The following is a 7,214-nucleotide window of genomic DNA, read 5'->3' as shown; positions in this document are numbered from 1 at the left end:
AGCTGATGCTAATTTCCTGAATTTTTCAAACGCTAAAACCACCACCTAAAACCACCACTGAATGGAAGAAATTAACTACTGGATGATCCTGCGCTCGTAGCCCCCAGACTTACTGGTGCCTAAGGGTTGATCCCCATCAGTGAATCAGAGAATTGTGTAGGAGCTGATCAAATACCCTGGCCACCTCTCCCTCACCTGGCCTTTAAAAATACTTCACTGAACCGTTCAGGGAGTTTAAGTTTTGGGGGCACAAGCCACTCGCTCTCCTTGCACTGCCCTGCCACATACCTTTCTCTGCTTCAAACTCCAAAGTTTGGGTTTGTTTGGCCTCCCTGTTGGCCTGGGGCCCATGAACTTGTGTTTGAGAACACCTTCCGCAAAGGACCAACTGTTTACTACACAGATCAACTTTCTAACCACTTCCTGCTCCCCAGATCTTGCCAAATGCCATTTAATTTTTCTGCTGCCTTTACTACAAATTGTTAAAAGAGTTGTAGACAATTGGTCTCCTCTTTTTCACCTTACTCTTTAAATATATAATATGAAATATTACAGAACATGAAATACTTTCAGGCATCCAAAAAGCTATAGATAATAAAAAACAAACACTTCTTCACCCACCCCTGAGCTCAAGACTTCATAATGTTACAGATACAATCTACGTGACCTGAGAATCCCTTCTCATGTTCCTACTTTCTCTGCCTTCTCACAGGTAGTCACCCTTGAGAATTTAGGGTTGATTAGTCCCAGGCAAGGGACTTCCCAGGTGGCACTAGTGGTAAAGAATCCGACTGCCAATGCAAGAGATGCAAGAGACACAGTTTCCATTCCTGGGTTAGGAAGATCCCCTGGAGGAGGAAATGGCAACCTGCTCTAGTATTCTTGGCTGGAAGATTCCATGGACAGAAGAGCCTGAGGGGCTACAGTCCATGGGGTCAAAGAGTCGGACACTAAGCGCACACACACGGATTGCCGGGCATGGATTTATATTTTTAACACATATGAATATTAAATGTGTAATTTTCTTGGAATTGATTGAATGTTCATTGTTGTTTCAATTGGGGTTCAAAGACAGGGAACGTGTCAATCACATGCCAAGAACCTTGACCACGTAACCTCTGTTGGAACACTATGCTAAGAAATGAGAAAACTAGTTTTCAAAGAAGTAGAATAATGAGTTAGGGAGTTGAGATTGGAGAGGAAAGGGAGAAGGAGAAGGAGAGAACTAGAGAGGCTTGGTGGCCAGTGCTTTCCTCCAAGTCCCAAGGGTGACAGGAGGGCGAGTGGTTCTCCCGGCTGGACCTCAGTGGGACCCCCTTGGAAAGCTTGACGAGACTCCCGTGAAATCTGAGGGAAGCAATGACACGGGTCTCACTTGGGTCTCCAAAGGCTAAAGGCAGGAAACTGGTGGGCAGACCTTCCTGAGAAAGGAAGGGGACTACTCTGAAGGTGGGTGGGTGGGTGTGGGGAGCTGCCCCTTTAGAGCTCCTTACAATTTCCCGTGGACCAAATGTAGAACCAGGCAGGCAGAGCTGGAAAAGAACTGTCGCCAGCACTGCCCAGAGGTGGAGGGGAGCCCAGGACGGGTGCATGGCTGGAGGGCGGTGGTGGAGAACAGAGGCGGAGGTATCCGGCCCAGGGAAGCTTCCCCTTGTCAAGGACCTTGTGGGTAAGCGAACCCAGCTGGCAGCAGGGTCCAAGAGCCTACAAACAACTGGGAGTTTGAATGTCTCCCACCAGGGTGTCAAAGACAGATTGACACAGCATCAGCAGAGTGCTCCTACAAAGGGACACTTCTGGGCCAGACTCTCATTCTGGCCCAAGTACTGTGCATTCAGGTATTAAGCATTTTCATCTTCACAACCACCCCGTGAAGAGATACTACTATCCACATTTCACAGATGAGCTGATGAGTCTTGGCTGACTCTGCATGGAGCCCTCTCATTTTGTTCTTTACCTGAATTCTCTGGACCCTTTTTCTTTCCCTGCCTCCTGCCTCTGCTGCATCCATTTCTTCCTGGGTCTCCACACCTAGGTGAGCACCCTCTTGGCTGAGTCAAAGACGTCTCGTGCCCCATCGCCTCTCCAAGCCTCTCTGTGACCCTCAGGAACATGCAGCCTTCCTCATACAGCCGAACTCCAACAGCCCAGTCTCTCCTCCACTGCCCACTCATTGTGGATGATCAGCCCTGGATGGACCCAACAATCACAGGTCTCAAAAGTTCTTACACTGCCTATCCCAGGGGCTCCAAGAACAGGACCAAAAAAAGCTCAGGCATGCTCCAGGCCCCCATCAAAGCTCCACAAGAACGATGTCTCTTCTCGTTAAGCCACGTGTCACAGCACTCAGCACGAGTGGGCACTCAGCCCACATTGGTTGAAGGACTTCCTTTTAAAGCATCTTTTCCAATGAATCCCAAGCCCTCCCTTAGACAGACTGGATATAGGTACTAAGGGCTGATAGTCACAGAATTGTTAGCCCAAAGGGGCAGGGCCAGCAGCTCTCTCGGAAATGGGAGTCCATGTCTCCCACTGTTTGCAACTTTAAAGTTTCTGTTGAGATTCTTCCGAAGTAGGAAACTTTTTCTTTTTAAAGATCCAGCTACACAAGTATTAGTAAAATAGATAAAAGGCTAAATATGATATAGTATATGATTATCATGGAATGCCAAGCCGTAGCTAAAAATTACAGGAAAGACCTGTAGAACAGGAGAAGACCAGCTGCACAACCATATGTGTGAGTCAAAACAAAACTCTATCAATGAGAAGACATAAAGAGGATTACATTAAATGTTTTCTCTGAAGTTATCTATCTCTGTAGTTCTATCTCTCGTCCTTCTACTTATCTATCTATCCTCCATCAAGAGAAGTTGCTTTATATTTACTTAAAAATTTTTTTTGGCCACATCTTGCTGCAAGTAGGATCTGTTCCCCAACCAGGGAATGAACCCGCTCCCTCTGCAGGGGAAGCAGGGAGAATTAACCCCTGGCCACCAGGGAAGTCCCAGAAGTCACTTTAAAAGGGCATTAAAAGTACTTATCAATTGCAGCAGCACTTATTTCTGGAAATGGGAGTCAGGAACAGCGATAATTCGAGAGGATGGTTGTCAGATCCAAATCAATTTCAGCCTAGTCTGGAGTCATTTAGATTGTTAAGAGCAGAATGTGTTTATCAATGATTAATATTTCTCAGGTGTGAATTTATTATTAGAAGGACTATATAATTAGGTGAATTTTTACTAGGTAATTTTTAATAGACCTTATTTCCTAGAGCAGTTTTAGGTTCTGAACAAAACTGAGGTTCATAACAGAGGTTTCTCCTATATCCCTTGCCCCCAGCCACATGCACAGCCTCCCCCATTATCAAAATGCTGCAACTTTGATAATTCATTTGCAGTAAAATGTCAATTTTCATTAGCAAGCAATGCAACCCCATTTTGTAAAATTTAAAGTAAAAAGACAAGGGGGTGGTAGAGGCATTGGGACGCTGAGACTGACACATATACACTATTGATGTTACAGGGAAGAATAAAATCTTGTATCTGTTGTATCTGTTTCTTTAACTTTTGCTTCCCATTGTTTCTGTTCACTGACAGGATAGTGTCCACACTTAATGTCCTGCCTCGGGGAACCCTGCTCTTCTGCCTAAACATAAAACCTAAGTGCCTTTGGTCAGGAAGACAACATGACCCTGTCCACCTGTAAATGAATAGCTGCAAGAAAGAAGAAAGTTATATGTGCCCTCCCCAAAACTGATCATTCCAGGAGATATTTGCAAGATTAATGGCCTTTTTATTTTACATCCTCACCTTGCCCCCCTCCTCTATGTTCTGTAAAAGAAACTGGCATCCAGACCCATCTGATGATTATTTTGAGACATTAGTCTGCCATTTTCTCGGTCTGCTAGCTTTCAGAATAAAATTATATTCCTTGCCTCAACACCTTGTCTCCAATTTATTGGCCTGTCCTGGGTGAGCAAAGCAAGCTTGGACTCATTAACACTGATACTATGTACAAAATAGATAACTAATGAAAACCGACTGTATAGCACAGAGAACTCTACTTAATGCTCTGTGGTGACCTAAATGGGAGGGAAGTCCGAAAGGAAGGAGATATATGTATATGTATGCCTGATTCATTTTGCTGTACAGTAGAAACTATCACCGACTCAATGAACATGAATTTGGGCAAGCTCCTGGAGTCGGTGATGGACAGGGAAGCCTGGCGTGCTGCAGTCCATGGGGTTGCAAAGAGTTGGACATGACTGAGCCACTGAACTGAGAAACTAACACAACATTATAAAACAACTGCACTCCAATAAAGACTGATTAAAAATAAACATAAAATAAAAAGACAAAATTCTGCTGATGGCCTGCCTTCCAATCCATAACGCTCTTTCCTATTCACTGAAGAGGTAGGGAGTATTTAAAAAGGCAGAAACAGACACACAAGCCTGATTAGGAGGCTGCTCCAGTTTTCCCACAAGGACCGGCCCTTTAACAGAGGACAAACCACATCCTGTCCATAGGGCACAGTCACTGTCTTTGGCCACACAACTGTCCTTGTCCCTGTTCTCTTTGAAACAGGAACTTACTTCTCTTTCAGGTACTGGAGTCCCTGCCCCGACCCTGGGCTTGTCAGAGGCCTGAGAGCTCCTGTCAGCCTCCAAACGTGAGCCCAGAATGAATGAAACCAATCATCATATCCCATCCTTTGGGCTAAAGTAACCAGTTTAGGAATAAATAGATGACTCCATTTAGGATATTTACAGGAACATTTACCAGAGATATTTGGGAAAGAAGTTTCCTTGCTTATCAACAGAAGTTCATGAAAAAATACCTTTTAGGGGGAAGACCAGAATTTAGAAGCAGATAACCTCCAGAGCGTGCAAACAGGCCTCTACTAAACCAGGAGTGTGGCAGCCAAAGGATGGAGCTGATACCTCAGAAAGTAGATGTAACCCAGCAGGACTCTATGGGGTCTCCCTGGGACAGACCTCACCCCCATAGCCTCTACTGTAGCTCCTCTCTGAGTGCTTCCCTGGTGGCTCAGTGGCGAATAATCCACCTCCCAATGCAGAAGATGCTGGTCCGATCTTTGAGTCGAGAAGATCCCCTGAAGAAGGAAGTGGCAACCCCCTCCAGTATTCTTCCCTGGGAAATCCCATGGACAGAGGAGATTGGTGGGCTACAGTTCACGTCCAAAGAATTGGACGTGGTTAATGACCAAACAACAACAGAAGTTCCTCTCTGAAGTACACAATAGTATCTCATGCATATTTCCTGAGGTTTTCAGCTGCTAAAGTCCACCACCAAATGGAAGAGATTAATTACTCAATGACCATGAGCATGTAGCCCATAGACCTGCTGGCACCTAAAGACTGATAATGTTAACTGCCCTATTGCCTCACCATAAACCAATCAGAGAACTGTACAAGAGCTAATCAGGGATGCTCAGGGATGCCTTCCCTCACCTGGCTTTTAAAACTGCTTTGCTGAAACCCTATGGGGAGTTTGGTTTTTCTGGGCACAAGCCGTGCCTCGGGGAACCCTGCTGTTCTGCCTAAACATAAAACCTAAGTGCCTTTGGTCTCAAAAAATGGGTTTTTTCTGGGCACAAGCCACCCATTACCCTTGCATGGCCCTGCCATAATCCCCAAACTCCATTTTGGTTCGTTTAAGCTTATTGTGCCTTGGGCACACAATGTTTCATTGGGTAACACAAACAGGAGGGATAGGAAAAAACAGCCCCTTGGATTCAGTGTTGAGCTGCTAATTTACACTTTGCCTGAAGACAAATGACCTTTTTATTGTTCAGTTCAGCAAGCCAGCAAATTCTCTTGAACTCTGAGCCAGTTACAACCAAGACTCTATTACTTATAACTACATAAGCCTTAAGTAAAGCAACACCTACTCCAAGCAGTCTTCCCAGATAACTACAATTGCAATTAATGTCTTTCTTCTCTGTCCTCCAAGTCATAAAGCTCAAATCTCTCAATGGATTACACACATTGTTTCATGTTATCGGTTAGTTATTGGTGGGTAACAAATGCCTCCCCACCACCCCAAAATATTTATTTAGCTCGTGATTCATTGGGTCAGTAGTTTTCAGTTCAGTCGTTCAGTCGTGTCTGACTCTTTGCAACCTCATGAAACGCAGCATGCCAGGCCTCCTTGTCCATCACCAACTCCTGAAGTCCACCCAAACCCATGTCCATCGAGTCAGTGATGCCATCCAACCATCTCATCCTGTCATCCCCTTCTCCTCCTGCCCTCAATCTTTACCAGCATCAGGGTCTTTTCAAATGAGTCAGCTCTTCACAGCAGGTGGCCAAAGTATTGGAGTTTCAGCTTCAACATCAGTCCTTCCAATGAACGCCCAGGACTGATCTCCTTTAGGATGGGCTGGTTTGATCTCCTTGTAGTCCAAGGGACTCTCAAGAGTCTTTTCCAACACCACAGTTCAAAAGCATCAATTCAGTAGTTTAGGCATGTGGTTTTCCTGGTCTCAGCTGAGCTCCCTCCTACACCTGCAGTCAGCAGTGGGCTGGCTTTGTGAATCTTAGCTGGGCTCACTCCTGAACCTTGTCTGGGAAAAAAGAACTGACTCCTCCATTAGGTCTCTGTGTTAGTTTTCCTCCAGAAGGCCAGCTCGGCTTCAGGGAGGGATAATAAATTCCAGCTCTCAGTGAGATGAACTGTACAGGTACGTTGAAAGGGCACTGGGACGTGGTCATTTCTGTCCTTGACCACAGGTCTCTTAATGGCATTATATCTGTGCTTTCCTCAAACTGCCCACCAACACTGCACCTGTTTGGAGTCTAAGCTCATATTACTTGCCACATGACAGGTCAATAAATTGAGAGACAGGTTGTTGGGACAATGAAAAGAGACTTTATTCAGAAAACCAACAGACTGAGAAAATGGCAGTCAAATGTCCCAAAAAATCATCTTCCCAGAGTTAGAATTCAGGCTTCTTTTATTCTAAAAGGGGAGGGGATGTGGCTGATTGTTCAATCTTCTTGGTGCCTTTGTTCTTGGTACTATTCCCATAGGTCTGGTCACAATGTTCCTATAAACTTCCAACTAAACAAACGTTATTCTCTGTTCTGCAGCTTTTTAAAGAAGTGTTCTATCATTAAGAGCCAGAGCCTTGAGAATGGGCTGTGCTGTGTATTTCAGGCTACAGGAAACATTCTTTTACAAAGGTGCAAG

Source organism: Bos indicus x Bos taurus, chromosome 21, assembly GCF_003369695.1.
Source record: "Bos indicus x Bos taurus breed Angus x Brahman F1 hybrid chromosome 21, Bos_hybrid_MaternalHap_v2.0, whole genome shotgun sequence".
Lineage (NCBI taxonomy): Eukaryota > Metazoa > Chordata > Mammalia > Artiodactyla > Bovidae > Bos > Bos indicus x Bos taurus.
The sequence above is the reverse complement of the archived record's forward strand: the minus strand, read 5'-3'. Positions refer to the sequence as shown.